The sequence below is a fragment of the Engystomops pustulosus genome, chromosome 4 (genome assembly GCF_040894005.1).
Source record: "Engystomops pustulosus chromosome 4, aEngPut4.maternal, whole genome shotgun sequence".
Classification (NCBI taxonomy): Eukaryota; Metazoa; Chordata; class Amphibia; order Anura; family Leptodactylidae; genus Engystomops; species Engystomops pustulosus.
This window is the reverse complement of record NC_092414.1, coordinates 107371359-107389139: the sequence shown is the minus strand read 5'-3', so window position 1 is coordinate 107389139 and position 17781 is coordinate 107371359. Positions and strand designations below refer to the sequence as shown.

Below are 17781 nucleotides of genomic sequence, written 5' to 3'. Positions count from 1 at the left end.
AATTATGGGATGTTTCAAAAGAGATACATAGATTCTCATGGCAAGGACATAGTTTTGCCCTTATACAAATCACTGGTCAGACCACACATGGAATATTGTGTACATTCTGCTCACCACTGTATAAAAAGAAAATAGAAGAACTGGTAAGGATGGTAAGGAACTGGAAGAGCTACCAAGCTTATTAGGGTAATAGGGGAAATCTAATACAATAATAGATGACTAAACATGGGGTTATTCAGCTTAGATAAAAGACAGCTAAGGGGAGAGCTCATTACAATTTACAAATATCTGAATGGGCAGTGATCTCTCCAAAGATTTTTTTTATACCTAGGCCTGTGACCAGGACAAGGTGGCATCCTCTATGCATAGAAGAGAGGCAATTCTACCATCAACATAGACAAAGATTTTTTACTGTGTGAGCAGTGAGACTATGCTGCAGAAGGTTATAATAGCTGGAAATTTGAACATGCTCGAGGGAGGCCTGGATGCCTTTGTCGTGGGCAATAATATCACAAAGTATGGGAATAAAACTTTTTGTATATAGTTTCTGTTGATCCAGGGAGTTATTCTGATCACCATAATAGGGTTCAGGAAGGAATTGTTCCCTGCTTTGGGCCAATGGCATCAGTCTAGCAGGGTTGTCCGACGGCCCGCCCCAGATTTGTGTCGCGTGCAAGCCGGCGCCGATGCGCCAAAATCCAATCACTTGCGCCAAAATCCCCCGTTAAATGCGGCGTAAATGGAAATCGTTGGGAAACCCGACGAAAATGCGCTCCGCGGACCCTTAGTAACTGAGCCCCAGTGTCTTCACAGAAGGCCATGATCACAGTACCCCCACAGTAGGTCTTAGTCAAAGTGCCCCATTTTCACTGTGCTCCCACAGCAGCCCATAATCAGGGCCCCCACAGAACCCCATGGTGACAGTGCCCCAAAGTAGCCCATAGTCACTATGCCCCCAGTAGCTTAATGTCACAGAGACCCCAGTGCCCTCAGGAATCTATTAGTCACAGTCCCCCCAGTAACTCATAGTTACCAAGACCTCACAGTAGCTCATAGTCACAGAGATCTGGGTTCATCATTGTGTGATGTTATCGTTTAAAGGACACCTGTCATCAGGTCTGTGTCACTTGTCCTGTCAATACTACCTGTTGGAGCAGCTCACAAGGATCCCATCCCAGCCTTTATCTAGTTATTTCATACATTCTTCATTGTAAAATCATCTATTCTTTATCATGTAAATGAGGCTGGTCACATGGTCAGAGGCAGTGATGTCACCCCTGTTCCCCCTCCCCTCTCCTCCCCCTGCTCATGTCTGTGTGTAATGTATAGTAAAGCATGGCTAGTGTGTGCGCTGCATCTGCTGACATGCTGCATCCTCCTAATATACAGGTTAGGGACACAGACATCAGCTACACATGAATCTGATGTGTTCTGCTGTAACATGGCTGCCTGGAGCTGCTGTATCTCTCCTAAACACACACAGGCTGCAGGGGGCGTGGCCACCAGCACCAGGAAGCACATCATTATACAGCCTCACATCATTATACAGGCTGTCAGTCAAGCACTGGGGGTGTGGCTGTGCCTCCCTCTCATGAATAGAGTGGACAGCTTGAATATGCTAATGACTCATTGGACATTTCACAGGTCATTTGCATACAGCTTTAGGACCTCATTGCTTAGGTTTACAGGCATGTAGAGGGACAATGAAGGGATAGAGGCAATGCTCTCTAATGGCAGTTTATGAAAATATATTTAGTTTAGGGAGGTTATTTTGCATGACGGGTTCTCTTTAACATGCTTCAGTGAATGGCAATGCACAGTAGATAGACTTCTTCCTTTCCATGTAGCTCTTTCAAAGCAGCCTGGTGAATAAACAAATCTCTAATACACTAGTTTTCTCTCCTTATCACACTCATCTTCTATGTGGTTTCTCTTCATGTCTGTCAGCCAGGGCCACTACCAGAGGTGGGATACTGTGACTTTTGTCACCCATCTCCCCTTTTCTGGCAAGACCCATGACATTTCCACTGGGTTGCATTGCAAGAGCTGACATGGAGAGGAAGGGTGATGTAAAGTCTATTATACATAGCTTTCTGTGCAAGACTACATAGGATTTGTATTTTCAGCAATTTAAATAATCATTGCAGGAATAAGAAAGTGCATATTGGGATCATAAGCAAATTACATTTGTTTGTATAGATGGTAAAAATATGTGTACTAGAGAATGGGGATGTAATTTTATATCTTTAAAAGTGGTAAGGAAATTTGTTTATCAATGAATTTTTAAATAGAATCGTAAATAAGCATAGGATAATGCATTGATAATGATCACTACATCATTTACTGTCTCAGTAGTTTATGTAACCTATTTGCACACAACCGACATATTTTATTGTCGTGTTGCTGCGGGGGATGTATGGAGAGAACTCTCTGGCTCAACTCTCTCCATACACGGCTGGTATCAACTGTATAACATAGCTGCTGACACCTGCCTCTAACTGCCACGGTCAGTGCTGGAAACTATTGCAGCAGTTAACCTGCTCTGAACCCGACCTCAGCAACCAACAGCACTAATTGTGGGAGCCGCAGTCTTGGGTGATCAATGGTTGCCCCCCTGACGTCATCATCAGATACCAGAATCCTGCCCAGGATTTAAGTACCCTAAGTGGCCTGAAATAATAATGGTTATTCCAGGCCATGAACACTGTGATGGAAAATGCCATCCAACTATCCATATCGCCAGTTCTTTACATAATTTTTCCATCAATTAACATTTCAATTAAAATGATCAAAAGGTCATATAGGTCCTAAATTGATAAAAATGTAAATGTTAGCACATTTCACAAAAAATTAGACCTGTGTACACCAAAGTATGAAAAAATTATTGGATTCAGAATTTGAAAAAATGGCAAATTTTTTCTTTGTACAAAAGATTTACATATTTTAAAATTTACTAAAACATAAAACATATATAAATGTGGTATCCCTATGATTGTCATTTGGAGCACACACCTGAAGCCATAAAAAACAGAGCCCACAAAAATATGGTTGAAATGCAAGCACTCGTTTGTTGAGTCCTGACGGGGTTAAAAAAGCAAGAAAATAATGTGTTGTTGAGAAGCATAATGCGGTATTCCTCAGGTCAGATAACCTTCAGGTAATAAGCCAATATAATTGAGGGTAATTGTTTCATTTAGAAAAATTGGGGGTGATGTATAATTTGACATATTGGGGGGATGTATCATTGTTTGACGATGTTTTGGCACAGTTGGGGTGCGCCAAATGAACATAAATGGCATAGACCCTGCTTGCAGCAAATTATTTGTATAGACTATTTTTCACAATAGGACTGAATTCATGAATTGGGACTTTCAGTTAAAGCGCAAATTGACTCCAGTCCCCTCCCTGGTCTATGTCCTGTAACTTTCGATTGGTGACTTTTTATGCAACTGTCCCAAGCAACCCATGTACCATAAGATACTGCAAGCAGATTTATGAAGTGCCAAAATTGCTTTATGAATCTGACAGGCAGTGGAGCTCTAAAGACAGGCATAGAACTGCTGCACGGAGCCGAACTATTAATAAATTACCTCCAATGAATTTGGGGTGAATGTGTAACACATAATTTTTTAACCAATTTACTACCCTTAGGCAGGGCCGGATTAAGGTTGATATGGTGTGGGCCACCATTAAATGTAGTCCAGACAGGGAACAGCAATCATTATATACTGCTCCCCAGCAATAACTATTTACAGCGCCCAGTATTCACTATATACAGTCCCCAGACATCACTATATACAGTCCCCAGCAACCACTATATACAGCTCCCCCAGCAGCCACTATATACAGCTCCCCCAACAATCACTATATACAGCCCCCAGCAATCACTGTATACAGCTCCCCTAGCAATCACTATATACAGCCCCCAGTAATCACTATATGCAGCCCCCCAGAAATCACTATATACAACCCCAGTAATCACTGTATACAGCTCCCCTAGCAGTCACTATATACAGCCCCCAGTAATCACTATATGCAGGCCCCCAGGAATCACTGTATACAGCTGCCCCAGCAATCACTATATACAGCCCCCAATAATAAATATATACAGCCCCAGTAATCACTATGTGTAGCCCCCAACATTACCTATATACAATCCCACAGCATTAACTATATACAGCCTGCTATAATAACTTTATACACCCCCTATAACTATATACAGCCTCCCTATAATAACTATTTACATTGCCCCTATTATAACTATATACAGTCCCCCTATTATAACTATATGCAGTCATCCTATGATAACTATATACATTCCCCCTATAATAACTATATACAGCCTCCCTATAACTATATACACCTTCCCTATAATAACTATATACAATCTCCCTATAAAAACTATTAACATTCCCCCTATGATAACTATATGCAGTCCCCCTATAACTATATACAGCTCCCTATAATTATATACAGTCCCCTTATAATAACTATATACAGTTCCCCTTTAACTATGTACAGTCCCCCGATAATAACTACGGTATATACAGCCCCCCTATAATAACTATATACACACTACCTATAACTATATACAGACTCCCTATAACTATATACAGTCCCCGTATAATAACTATATGCAGCATCCGATAACTATATAAAGCCCCCCTACAATAACTGTATACAGACCCCCTATAATAACTATATACAGCCCCCTATAATAACTGTATACAGTCCTCCTATAATAACTATATACAGCCCCTCTATAATAACTGTATGCACCCCCTATAATAACTGTATACAGTCCCCCTATAATAACTGTATACAGCTCCCCTATAACTATATACAGTCCCTGTAATAATAAAATAATAATATTGTACTCACCTTCCATGGTTCCCCTGATAAGAGCGCCAACCTCCTTCCCTTCCATTGCGGTGTCGGGATACTAGTTATGGGATGTAAAAAAAGATGTCGGCGCCCAGCTACAGGCCCTGCTACAGGGTGCTGCCATCTTTGTTTACATCTGATCATCTATGGCAGAGCATTTGTTCCTTTGCTGTGCCATAGACAGATTCAGGGCACATCGGCAGTATTCGGCATGGGGTCCTGGAGCCAAAATGTTGGCTCGCGCCCCGTGCGCCCCCCTTATAATCCCGCCCTGCCCTTGGGTCACAGGTTTCAAACCCAAGGCCCTTGTGTTATCCAGCCTCTCTCCCTCTCTCTAGCTGTACTCCAGTATTCATTTTTCCCTTCTCTCTCAAAGTTTTAGCAGCAGTCCTCTACTCTTTCTCTATGCTATAACATTATCATGTTTGCTGTCTTCAGAACTGCGTACAGCCACCGCACAGAGGAGGAGAAAAACACTGTTGCTGCTGCTTTGGGGAAGCAGGGAAAGGTGTGTATGTTTATTTTCTCTCTGCTACTTAAAGGAAATTTATAATCAAAATCAAGCATGATAAATCATGGACAGGACTGTGAATCTACTGGCTACAGAAGGGCAGGCATTGCTAATGTTGTGTGGGGGGTAGACACTGCGACTGTTGGCTACTCTGTGGGGGCAGGCACTGTGACTATTGGCTTCTACGGGACACATATTGGCACTTCTGGTGTCTCAGGTTATTTGACAATATGTTCTGCTTTGTGTTGCCCTCCAAGGACTGATTGGTAATGGTAATACAGAACAATTGTAAATGTTAAACAGCTCACTTAGCTGTAAGAGAGTAAATACATTTATACAGTTAATTAAAATGCAGATCGATCATGTCGCCATTTTCTCACCGACTGCTCTTTATGGTCCCAATTGACTGATCCTTATGGATCCCTCATGACTCACTCATGGAGATTACTTATTATGCCCACTACTTCTGGCCCCCAATTCTAACAGGTCATGTGTCCTCTTTCATATATGGTATTATCTTCCATATCTTGAGGCCTTTATACTCAATAGGTAGCTGAGTATAAGAATTCAACTTTCTGTTTCTTCCCTCCTTCTGTTTCTTCCCTCAAGAGCAACTACTCAACGGCAACAGACTGTAAACAACTTTCTGATTTTACCCATTCTAAGAAAAAAAGAATATTTTAGTAGTATCATTGACATCAAAATAAGCTGTGTTTTCATTACAACATTATGTTAGTCCTTTATTAATTATCTAGCCAAGTGGCTGATTTAAATTAGATATGAACTCATTGCATATAACAATTTCACATTCTGTAAGTTTCCAGCCAATAGAAGAACAATTAGGTCTGTGTTACTAGACTCAGGTATTTATGGATATCAGAGTTGTTTTAAGGACAGCGGTGTTATGAAGCGTTTATAGCTGGCACATAAAAAATAGGGAAACAAAGAACAAGGTGCTGACTGGGGCAGAACTGTGAGTGGAAAGAGTATTGCCTGTGTGTTTGGTTCCCTCGCGGGTGTGTTGCTTAAGATTCCTCCTCCCAGCAAATAGAGGCTAGATAATCTAGACCACAAAAGATTATATATATATATATATATATATATATATATATATATATATATATAAAAAGATACAGTGACTCCTGCGCTGGCTGAGTAAATGTAAATATAACTGTTACAGCAGCCTGGTAAATGGAGGCTGCATGTGTTTGGTTCGTAGAATAGCTAACAGTAATAGTTTTGTCTCCACAACTAGATGTTGCCACCCAACTTCCTTCGTGGTGCAAAGAGACTGTATCTATATATGCTTTTGTGGTACATAAAAAAGTTTTTTAAAAAGTTAAAGTTGAGAATATACTTTGAAGTACACCATTATAATGACTTGCATTTGGAAATACTATTGTTACCTGGAAAAAAAGAATTTTAGTGTATAGTTATCCAAGAGATACTTATTCAGATTGCAAAGGTAATTTAATGGTGTCATTTTGTCTATTTTTCAGAAGTCAATTATTAATATTTTTCCCAGGTAAAACACAACAATGCATATTGATAAAGTAGAAGTTAGTGTAACCTGCTGCTGTCAATTTTGCTAAACCGACAAGATACTGTGGAGCACTATTGTTATTATTTAAGGTAGTTTCCCAGAACCTGATGGTGAAAGGGCTTGGTAACCTTGTGACATAGCTAGTACAGGGGTCCCCTACTTAAGGACACCCAACTTACTTACCCCACTGTGACCTCTGGTGATGCTCTGCAATGATCAGATGTAAAGTGTCTATAATGAAGTTTTATTGATAATCCTTGGCCCGAATACAGCAAATAATTTTGAAACACCAATTGTCACTGGGGCAAAAATTTTTTTTGTCTGGATCTACAATGATAAAATATACAGTTTCGACTTACATACAAATTCAACTTAAGAACAAACCTATGGAACCTATCTTTTATGTAACCCAGGGACTGCCTGTATATAAAATAATTGCAATCCCCGTAATATAGGGAATCTTTACTTGTGATTCTCTCTTGTGATTTCTCATCAAGTTTGATGACAAAATTGGAACATGTTGCTCTAGTCATATCCTAAAAAATGGACTCCATAGGCACATTTATCGGGGATATTAGACCAAGGTTTTAGTGCATTTCTGTGGCATAAACTAAGTCAACTCAAAAAAGGTAGAATGACAAGTCATGTTTTGGCACATTTTATTATTGCATATGAAACACTTCAATAAATGTGGTATATCTGTTGTAGGGGATAATTGATTAGGGGACACCAACTACCCTTAATAGGTATCACAGGACGCAATCCAAATCAATGAATCATTAGGCATCAGTGAATTGAGCGGAAAAATCAATAGACACACATAGGGGGTCATTTACTAAGGGCCCGAATCGCGTTTTTCCGTCGGGTTACCCGAATATTAGCATTTTTCGCAGATTTTCCCTGAATTGCCCCGAGTTTTTGACGCACGCGAACGGATTGTGGCGCATCGGCGCCGGCATGCACGCGACGGAAATCGGGGGCATGGCCATCAGAAAACCCGAAGGATTTGGAAAAACCATGGTATTTAAAAAAGAAATTGTCACTTGACGCTCACTTACCTGCACCCAGCAACGGATCGTGAACTCCAGTGAACTCCGATGGACTTCAGCGCAGCAGCAACACCTGGCGGACATCAGACGCACTACCTTAGTGAATCGCCAGAAGACCCGAATCCTCCACAGAGAACGCACCGCTGAATCGAGACAGGACCGGGTAAGTAAATCTGCCCCATTGTGGTATTTTGAAAGACTTCTGCTTCATTGTCTGACAACATTCTCTTCTTATAGTTAGGTTATGAAGTCAAGAACCGGGAAACAGTTAATCTCTGACATTACAGAATACAAGCAGTGATGTGGTTACATCTTGTGAATCTTGGAATCTTGGCAGATGGCCTAGACATGCAAATTGTCACATACATTTGCATCATTTGTTCTCTTACATTGTGCTGATCATTGCAAGCTAGGTTACTTCCTCATTTACAAATAGAGAAATCGGATCAGAAACAGACAAAATTGTGGTAAAGCAGGAGAAGAGACAAAATGGAGAGAGAAGTTCATTTTCCCACTATCTAAAAACTTTGCACTGTCTTTAACTTTAAGACAATTGTGATAAATCTGCCCCTGTGATTTTGAGTAACATTTTATTTTACATCATTGCAAATGAAGGACTTATCATCCATAGGTTTAACAACTACAACACACATTGGGGGTAATTAATCATTAGGAGGCTCCTTGTGACAGTTCTATGGTGTCTTTGGAGCTCCTCTGCCCATCAGATTTATTCAAGTGGCTTTTGGGCCTTGATAAATCTGTTTGCAGTATTCTTATTCTAAGGGGGTTGTTTGCAACATCAGCATAAAAAATCGCAAAAGAAAAACATCAAAAGTCAAAGCACCTAGATTATGGTGGGACTGGAGTCAATTGGCACCCAAACTTATGCCCAAATGAAAAATTACAATACGTGAATTCAGTCCTATTGTGAAAACTTGACTATGCAAGTTTAATGAATTTGGTCTATGTCAGAGTGGCTGTGCATTGTTCTATGTTCAGTTGGCACAATGAAACATCAGCTACAGTGTGTAAAATTACAATTAACAAAATTCACCTGAATTTGTATTAAGACTACTTTTTACCAGTGTATACATTGTGAAAAGTAATAAAATATATACCGTATATACTTGAGTATAAGCCAGGTTTTTCAGCACAAAAGATGTGCTGAAAAACCCTAACTGGGCTTATACTTGAGTCAAAAAAATCAAACAGTGTACTCACCTTCCGACGCCCCACGGGCAGGTCCTCTTGGATCAATCGATACTCCGGTATCTTCTTCGTCTCCCCACGTTGTCTGCCGCAGGGATCATGACTAGAGATGAGCGAGCACTAAAATGCTCGGGTACTCGTTATTCGAGACAAACTTTTCCCGATGCTCGAGTGCTCGTCTCGGATAACGAGCCCCATTGAAGTCAATGGGAGACTCGAGCATGTTTCAAGGGGACCAAGGCTCTGCACAGGGAAGCTTGGCCAAACACCTGGGAACCTCAGAAAAGGATGGAAACACCACGGAAATGGACAGGAAACAGCAGGGGTGGATGCCTCTGAGGCTGCTTAATCGCACCATTATGCCAAAATCATGGGCAACAGCATGTCCATGACAGAGTGACCGAATGAGGCTAGATAGCATCTAAAACATGCAATAATTGACCCTGACACTATAGGGGACGGCATGCAGAGGCAGCGGCAGCAGTGGCAGGCTAGAGAGTGTCATGGCGACATACCCTAAATGGACTCAGGCTTCACCAAAGGAGGTGAGCAAGAAGCGCTGAAATGATTTCCTATGTGAACAAAAGGTTGACGGTATATTTAGTCGATAACACAGCATGGTGGCGACATAGTGACCAAGTTCCATAATGTATCTGGTGAAACACCCGAAAAATGAGCCTGACAGAGCTCTTTTGATAAGGGGACGACATGTGGAGGCAGCCATGGAGACGACTTCCATGAGTAAGAGCGACAGTATGGGGCATTCATATTGCGCTGCTATGATTGCAACTTCAGGTCTCCAGCATGGCGGTGACAGATGGGCCAAGTTCCACTATGTATCTGGTGAAACACCTGAAAATTCTGCCTGAAACAGCTCGTTTGATAAGGGGATGATGTGCTGCATATCCTCTCGTGCTCCAGCGTCTGGGGTATAGAGAGTTGAAAGTTGCGCATGGAGACATTGGTGGACGCTCTGAGGCTGCCTAATCTTGGGATGGAGCTGGCGGTCCCCTGCCAGGTGAGCTTTCGCCTGTCCAAGCCCCTGTCTCTCGGCTCCTCCCCACCCAAAATGGGCCTGGGGGCAAGAAGCGTTTACTTTGAAAAAATTATAATTTTCAAAGCAGACGGGGTCGTTTTAATATTTCACCTAGGAATAACGGAATAGCATAGTGGTTCTATTTTTAATTGTTTTTTCGGAAATGGTTCCATGATTAAGAGAGACAGTATGGGGCATCCATATTGCGCTGCTATGATTGCAACTTCAGGTCTCCAGCATGGCGGCGACAGATGGGCCGAGTTCCACTATGTATCTGGTGAAACACCTGAAAATTCTGCCTAACACAGCTCGTTTGATAAGGGGACGATGTATGGAGGCAGTGAAGTAGTAGTAGATTAAAGGTGCTGCAGTTAAAACTATGTTAGTTGGATCTTGGGATGGAGCTGGCGCTCCGCTGCCAGGCGAGCTTTCGCCAATCCAAGCCTCTGTCTCTCGGCTACTCCCCAAACAGCACTTCTAAGAACCTTTTGTATAAGATCAAGTGTAGTAGTGTTCTTATAAGTTTGGGTTATGGCGGGTGAGGGAAATGTAAACAGATGCGCAAGAAACGCTGAAATAATATCGGTAAATGATAAAAGTTTGCCAGTATATTTTGTGGATTACACAGCAGGGTGGCGACAAAGTTAACAAGTTTGATGTGGAAGCCATGAAAACAACCCAAAATTCTGCCTGACACAGCTCGTTTGATAAGGGGACCATGTGTGGAGGCAGCTATATGGACGACTTTTGGAGGCAGCCACAGATCAGTCTGCGCCGTGATGCCCTGTAATAGCTCTTGGGCGGTGTGCCTTTTATCGCCTAGGCTCAGCAGTTTGAGCACCGCCTGCTGTCGCTTAGCGATGGCACTGCTGCTGTGCCTAGAGCTACTGACTGATGGCGCCATGCCCACTGATGGTCATTCGGAGGAGGAGGTGGAGGAGGGGTGGGAGGAGGAGGAGGCATAGTAGGCCTTTGAGACCTGGACCGAGGTAGGCCCCGCAATCCACGACGTCGGCAGTATATGACCAGCCCCAGGGTCAGACTCGGTCCCAGCCTCCACCAAGTTAACCCAATGTGCCGACAGCGATATATAGTGGACCTGCCCGGCAGCACTCGTCCACGTGTCTGTGGTCAGGTGGACCTTGTCAGAAACGGCGTTGGTCAGGCAACGGATGATGTTGTCTGACATGTGCTTGTGCAGGGCTGGGACGGCACATCAGGAAAAGTAGTGGAGGCTGGGGACCGAATACCGAGGTTTCGAAAGGCCTTGGTCTCTTCCAGCCTATAGGGCAGCATCTCCAGGCTAAGCAGTTTGGAGATGTGGACATTGAGGGCTTGGGCGTGTGGGTGAGTTGCACTATACTTCCTTTTGCGCTCCAGTGTCTGGGGTATGGAGAGCTGAACGCTGGTGGATCCTGTGGAGGATCATGGAGGCAAATATGGGGTTTTCGCACGGGAGGTGTTTGGGCTGGGGTCCTGGGCAGGGGGCTGACTAGCAGATGACACAGGGGAAGGAGCAGTGGTGTGCCCGGCCGGAGGTGAACGGGCTTGGTGCCATTGAGTGGGGTGTTTAGCATTCATATGCCTGCGCATACTGGTGGTAGTTAAGCTAGTAGTGGTGGAACCCCTGCTGATCCTGGTTTGGCACAGGTTGCACACTACAGTCCGTCGGTCATCCGGTGTTTCTTTAAAGAACCTCCAGACTTCTGAAAATCTAGCCCTCGCCACGGGAGCTTGACTACGTGAAACATTTGGCGCTGATGCACCAGCTCTGGCCCTGCCTCTCCGTCTGGCCCCACCACTGCCTCTTCCAACCTGTTCTGCTATAGGACTCGCCTCCGTCTCAGAAGCACTGTGTTCACCCGGCCTATCAACCCAGACCCATGAGGTGGGTCTGTCACCTCATCATCCTCCGATCCCTCAGTCTGCTCCCCCCTCGGACTTCCTGCCCTGACAACAACTTCACCACTGTCTGACAACCGTGTCTCCTCATCGTCCGACACCTCTTTACACACTTCTTCAATAATGTCAATAATGTCATCATCACGCACAGACTGCGACCGGTGGAAAACCTGGGCATCGGAAAATAGCTCAGCAGCAACCGGACAAGTGGTTTGTGACTCTGGGAAGGGTCCAGAAAACAGTTCCTCAGAGTATGCCGGTTCAAATGCAAAATTTTGCTGGGAGGGGGCAGACTTGGGGAAAGGAGGCTGAGGTGGAGGAGCTGGAGGAGTGCTGATTTCTGTGACATGGGTGGACTGCGTGGAAGACTGACTGGTGGACAAATGGCTAGAAGCATTGTCTGCAATCCACGACATCACCTCTTCGCACTGTTCTGGCCTCAACAGTGCTCTATCACGAGTCCCAGTAACTTGAGACATGATGAACCTAGGGAGTATAGCTCTGCGGTGTTCCCCTGCTCCCTCATCAGCAGGTGGTGTCTCACCCCGCCCAGGACCACGGCCTCTGACCCCTGCAGTAGTTGGACGCCCACGTCCACGCCCTCGTCCTCAAAATTAAAGTGTAAACTTAAAATTTTTTTTTTTTTGTGTTGTTTTTGTTTTTTTGTTTTTTAAACAAAACAATGCTATCCTATTGCTATGGCTAGTTTCTAATCTACACTGACAGCACACAACTGGATTTTGTGATGTGCCTGATGACTTTGAGTTATAAAAAGAAATAAACGTAAAAAAAAAAAAATCAGAAGACTGTGCCTAATTCAAATGAAACCCCTAATAAATTGTCCCACTTCGGTGTTTGAGGTGGATATGTGTGTCACTAAGAGCTAAACACAATGGTCGCAAGTCTCCCTGCAAATTCCTCACAATATGGTACTAGCTGCACTACTAGTGGCAGCAAGCCCAGCCACAAGCAAACCAAAAAAAAGTAAAATATAACGCTATTGTAGGCCTAAATAAGCCGTTGGGGTTCTCCTATGGCTATTTTCTAGCCTACACTGAAAGCACACTGCTTTGCCAGATGACTTTGAGTTATAAAAAGAAATAAACGTAAAAAAAATTAAATCAGCAGACTGTGCCTAATTCAAATCAAACCCCTAATAAATTGTCCCACTTCGGTGTTTGAGGTGGATATGTGTGTCACTAAGAGCTAAACACAATGGTCGCAAGCCTCCCTGCAAATTCCTCACAATATGGTACTAGCTGCACTACTAGTGGCAGCAAGCCCAGCCACAAGCAAACCAAAAAAAGGAAAATATAACGCTATTGTAAAAAAAAAAAAAAATCAGAAGACTGTGCCTAATTCAAATCAAACCCCTAATAAATTGTCCCACTTCGGTGTTTGAGGTGGATATGTGTGTCACTAAGAGCTAAACACAACGGTCGCAAGTCTCCCAGCAAATTACTCACAATATGGTACTAGCTGCACTACTAGTGGCAGCAAGCCCAGCCACAAGCAAACCAAAAAAATGTAAAATATAACGCTATTGTAGGCCTAAATAAGCCTTTGGGGTTCTCCTATGGCTATTTTCTAGCCTACACTGAAAGCACACTGCTTTACCAGATTACTTTGAGTTATAAAAAGAAATAAACGTAAAAAATAAATAAATCAGAAGACTGTGCCTAATTCAAATCAAACCCCTAATAAATTGTCCCACTTCGGTGTTTGAGGTGGATATGTGTGTCACTAAGAGCTAAACACAACGGTCGCAAGTCTCCCAGCAAATTACTCACAATATGGTACTAGCTGCACTACTAGTGGCAGCAAGCCCAGCCACAAGCAAACCAAAAAAATGTAAAATATAACGCTATTGTAGGCCTAAATAAGCCTTTGGGGTTCTCCTATGGCTATTTTCTAGCCTACACTGAAAGCACACTGCTTTACCAGATTACTTTGAGTTATAAAAAGAAATAAACGTAAAAAAAAAATAAATCAGAAGACTGTGCCTAATTCAAATGAAACCCCTAATAAATTGTCCCACTTTGGTGTTTGAGGTGGATATGTGTGTCACTAAGAGCTAAACACAATGGTCGCAAGTCTCCCAGCAAATTCCTCACCCCTAAGAAGGGCTGTTGGGTTCTTGTAGAATCACTCCTGCCTAACACTATTCTAATAGAACACCCTAACGCTTTCCCTGACCAGCAGCAGCTCTCTCCCTAGCGGCATCCAGACAGCGCGGGCAGGGGCTAGTCTATTCCAGGGTCACCTGATCAGACCAGCCAACCACTGCTATCGACGTGTAAGGGTACCACGTCATGCTGGGTGGAGTGCAGAGTCTCCTGGCTTGTGATTGGCTCTGTTTCTGGCCGCCAAAAATCACAACGGCGGGAGATGCCATTTTTCTCGAGCTGGCGAAATACTCGTCCGAGCAACGAGCAGTTTCAAGTACGCTAATGCTCGAATGAGCATCAAGCTCGGACAAGTATGTTCGCTCATCTCTAATCATGACGTCAGCTGCTCGCTGATATAGTACTATGTGCACCGGCTTTGGCACACAGTATGATGTCAGTGAGCAACTGACATCACGATCCCTGCGATGGACAGCGTGGGGACACGGAGAAGATACTGGAGCATCAATCAATTGAAGAGGACATGCCGGGGGGAAGGGGGGGGGGCTTGGCGTTGGAAGGAGAGTATACTTTTGTTTGTTTTTTGCAGGCTATATACTACAGGGGTTGGCAGGCTTTATATTACAGGGGGGCTGGCTATATACTACAGGGGGCTTGGAGGCTATATGCTGGGTGGAGGAGGCTATATACTACAGTAGGCTGGCAGGCTATATACTACAGGCACTGGCTGGCTATATTCTACAGGCACTGGCTGGCAGACTATATACTAAAGATGTCAGTCTATATATTACAGGGGGCTGTCAGTCTATATACTACAGGGGGCTGGCAGGCTATATACTGGGGAGGCTGAGGTGAATGAATTTCCCACCCTCGGCTTATACTCGAGTCAATAAGGCTTCCCAGATTTGTGTGTTAAAATCAGGGGTCTCGGTTTATAATCAGGTCGGCTTATACTCGGGTATTTACGGTAAACATACTACCATGTTTGATTAAAGGTTTAGATCTCTCAAGTAAATATGGATTGATTGGAATGAATATGAGACAATGATACAAGAAAATAATTAATTGCATCCTGTTCCAAGGCATTGAATCCAGAGCTGTTTAAAATGCACATTTACGGCATACCCCAAGGGTATAATCACAGGGGAAAAAGACCCCCTATGGGGCTGATGTCTGATCAGAGCTGTACTAGGTCTGATCTAATGGAGCAACTCTGAATAACCCCTATGATGGCCAGGTTTATAGTCGCAATTAGACAGAAAGACAGAGAGGGAAAACAGCCAACCACCACCCTGGGAGGAGGTTGTTAGGGAGAGAGACAAAGACAAAGAGTTCTTGCTGAGAATCCAAGTGGCCTTATTTATATTGGAAATCCTGGGATCTGCCCTTTACAGGCTAAATATGACAATTCACAAATTGCCATACGAGTGTTAACAAACAGTTGAGTCAAGTTAATAGCTGTTATTCACAGTGACCTAGGAAGTCTAGCATTAGGCTAAGGTCAGTGAACAAAGTACAGACAGAGCAAAACATGTTAAAATCACTTTATTACAGGTGAAAATAAATTTGCTTTTACAAAGGTTTTAAAATTAGGTAACTACAATCACAGATGAAAAAAGAAAATACAAAAGATTCTGCTGTGTAAGTAAACCCATCTGCGGAAATGACAAGCACAGCCCATGCTTCAATAATGTGTAGAGACAACTTACCCACAGTAAGGCCTTATGCACACAAACAGATATTTACTGATGTGTGCCATGGGGTGAGGCCTCCCCATACAGAATGGGTGTTTGCTGCATAATGGACAATGTCTAAGAATTTTACCAAAATATGCCCCATCCTCCACTCCAGCAACTCTTCTCTGACGGTAGAAAGGATTATAATGGTCAGATACAGGGACTGATATCTCTGTAACAATGGGTGCAAGAAAGAAAATTCAAAGTGCTTCTAAATCTGTGTAGAAGCTTCTATATAAAGTTAATCTACACTTCTGTAAGATAGTGAAATGTGATCCTTAACCCCTTTCTGCAAACTAACATAATAGTATGTCATATATGAAAAGGGGTGTATAGAGATGGTTCACAGGCTGAGCTCTCTCCAAAGAGAGAGTGTTTGCTGAATATTGCATGGCACCGCCATATTACCTGTGATCGTCGCTCCCTGTGGTGTTATCGGGGAGGAACTATCCGCTCATGACAATCTGGAGTCTGTTGGAGACCCTAGGTTATGTCATTTCTGACACATGGCACATTGTAACAGACCATCAGTAAATCCAGCATATACTGCAATATAGCCATATTGTAATATATGGTAGGAATGGTCAGACCCCCTAGGTTTAAAATAACCTAGGTGGTCTAAAAAACTGTAAAAAAAAAAAAAAAAAGGAAAAGAAAAGAAAAAATTAAAAACCCTAAAAGTTCAAGTCACATCCCTTTCCCTAGAACAAATATAAATATAAACAATAAAAATCATAAACATTTTAGGTATCGCCGCATTCCAAAAGTCCTCATGTGGGTTTTAACTTTTTGCTATCCCCATAATCGCACCTTCCCATAGAATGAAGGGGAGATGTCATTTTGATTGTACAATGAATGCCGTTAAAACATGTCCCACAAAAAGATGGTGCTAAAGCATGTTTTCATCAAATTCACTGCATTTGGAATTCTTTTCCCATTGTCCAGTACTTGGCATGGAAAATTAAATACTGTCAATAGGAAGTACACATTTTTACACAGTCCTTATAAAGCACTGTATACAGCAACATACAAAATTTATAGAACTTAAAGAAGGGGAGCAAAATATGGAAAAGCAAAAACAAAAAAGGCATTGTCAGGAAGTGATTAATGTTATTTGCCTTAAAGGGGTATTTCCACAAAGAAACATTTTTAAAATATACCCAGGATAACAAATTAACACATTCTCTAATTCACTGTTACTAACAAAAATACAGCATTTCACAGATATAAGTCCAACCTGTCTCTATCAGTCCTGGTGTATACAATTTCAGTTGCCCCTGGTTTCCGACTTTTACAAAAAAACTGACGCGGACACAGTAATATTGTCACGGTTACACCCACGATCCTCGGTACGGATTGAGGGTGTACCCGTGCCTGCTGCCGCGGTCCCCGCTCCCCCAGCTCTCACTTACCTCTCCTGGCTCTGGCCTGCACTCCCAGCGTGTAGGCCGCATGCTTCTTCCATGCAGTCGCGTGCTCCTGCCACTAGAGGGGGCGCGCGGACTTCTCCCAGCCTTAAAGGGCCAGCGTCCTCCTTATTGGCTCTGGCATTCCTGGCTCGGCTATATAGCCTGGCGACTCCCAGCATCCCCTGCCGGATCTTCGGTTCATTCTTCTGAGGAGAAAGCCTTCTTGAGCGTTTCCAGATGCCTCTGAGTTCCCGTGTTCCCGGTTTCCTGTGTTCCGTGGTGTTCCCTTGTTCCGTGTTATCCTGTGGCGGTCCTGTTATCCTGTGGCGGTCCTGTTATCCTGTGGCGGTCCTGGTATCCTGCCTGCCATCCGAGG

The 17781-nt window shown here is 43.2% G+C and overlaps 1 long non-coding RNA gene across 1 annotated transcript in view; it reads left to right on the top strand.

The window, feature by feature from the left end:
- The first annotated feature begins 2552 nt into the window (after positions 1–2552).
- Positions 2553–17781, top strand: part of LOC140129063 (uncharacterized) — a 46703-nt gene continuing 31474 nt past the window's right edge. Inside the window, exons 1-2 of the long non-coding RNA XR_011855285.1 lie at positions 2553–3157; positions 5323–5392. This is a non-coding gene — a long non-coding RNA (uncharacterized lncRNA). The remainder of the gene's footprint in view (positions 3158–5322; positions 5393–17781) is intronic.